This window comes from Pediculus humanus, genomic scaffold (assembly GCF_000006295.1).
Source record: "Pediculus humanus corporis 1103172107502 genomic scaffold, whole genome shotgun sequence".
Taxonomy (NCBI): Eukaryota; Metazoa; Arthropoda; class Insecta; order Psocodea; family Pediculidae; genus Pediculus; species Pediculus humanus.
Genome location: NW_002987118.1, coordinates 64,246 through 66,256, shown reverse-complemented (window position 1 = coordinate 66,256; position 2,011 = coordinate 64,246).

Here is a 2,011-nt window from a genome sequence, read left to right as displayed (position 1 = left end):
TAATAATAATAATAATAATAATAAATATTAAAGGAATGAAATTTATTAAATAAAATAAAATAAAATAAAATAATTTTGCAATTTAATAAAATATTAAAAAAATTAATATATATCGAAGGTTATCTTATATATATATATTCAATCTGATTACGTGGAACCTAAAATGTCAGGGACGTAGGTGGTTGGTTATGGTTTATCATCAAAAAAAAAATTTTAAAAAATTTTTGTTTTTTTTTGTTAAAAAAAAAAAAAAGTTTAATTAAAACTGGACTTTTTCGTTCTTCTCCTCAATTATTTTTCGTCAACGAATGAAAAACAATTAAAAATCATTTCATGGTTTATAAAATAGAAAATGTCTTCTTTCGAATAACTTATTGAATATTAATAATAATTATTTTTTGCTTTTACGTCCGCAATAAAATTTCCGATCGCAAAATCTATTCACGTATTATGTCAACCGCTATTCCTCGTTATTTTACGTCCAAAAAAAATAATAATAATGATAATGATAGAAGAGGGGGGAGGAGGGAAGGGGAAAAAAAAGAGAATATCCGCATTCATGTTTTTGTAATTATTTTTACCTTTTTTTATTAATGAAGAGAAAGTAATTAGATGATGAATTTTTTTTTTAACACCAACGCATCACCATGACTGAATATATATGTACATGTAATAATTTTAATTTTATGTACCATTTTATTAAATTGGATTTTAAAATAAAATAAAATAAAAAATTTTCTTTTCTGTTTTTCAAATTAAACAAAAAAAAAAAAAAAAAAAAAAAAGTTCAAGTTAAGGCCCAAAACTGGTTCGACGCCACACCCTTTTACGTAAAAGGTACGCAAAAGATCCAGTTTTATATTAATTTTAAGCTAATTCATCGTTGAAAATTACTTATTTATTATTTTGGAGGTAAAAAAAAAAAAGAAAAACGAAAACGTCAGCAATCAACATTCACGCGCACGCACACGCACACGCACGTACATCTTTATACTTTTTGCCTCTTTCTCTTTTTCCCTTTCCTTTTTAAGAATTTTCCTTCTTATTCAATTTTTAAATTATTCAAAAAAACTAACGATTATTATTAATATATTATTATTATTATTATTAATTATATTAATTATTGTTATAATAAAATGAAAAAAAATCAAATTATTATTCATTTTTGTATTTTTTTTTTCTACTTCTTCTATCTGTAGTATTTATTAAAAACTTTTCCATTTAATCAGTTATTTTAAATAATAATAATAATAATAATTTCAAGTTTTTGTTTATACAAACAAATTTTGATAAATTAATTAATAAATAAAAAAAACTTAATTAAATAAAAAAAAAAAAATGATTCACGTAATATTGTGCAAGGATTTCTTTTTTTTTTTTTTTGATTATATTGGGTGGAATAACAAGAACGAGTAACTCTTAAGTGAAGGAGTACCAGTGCAACCCAGTACAAGAAGTATCGCCTTAAGGTCCAACATTAAATTGTAAACATCGTTTGGTATGATTTCAAACGTCAAATAAGGCGGCCAAGAACAAAATTATTACGAAATAACGCGTTTGGCATTTATATAGTTTTGTGTACAAGGGTAGGAAAAATAAAAGAAAAAAAAAAACATGAGAAAATAATAATGATAAACTCTTATAAATAAAAAAAATTTTTCCGTTTCCCCCCCCCCAAAAAAAATTTTGAATGACCGACAACGGTCAGTAAAGTAAAAGGAAGAAAAACAATTATTGCATCTCTTTTCTTTTCTGTTTGTTTTACAAAGCAGAAGACAACAAACGGCCTCTCATTTACCCCAATCAAATTAAATTTTTAAATAAGTTTTTAACGAGTTTTTCCTTTTTAACATTTTAAATTCAAATCTTTCAATATTATTATTATTATTATTGAATAAGACTACTAACTACTAGTACAAAAAACAAAAAAAAAATTCAAAGTGGAAATTTTACTCTAAAAAAAAACATTTAAAAATAATAAAATTTCAAGTTTTTAACAAAAACGAGAAAA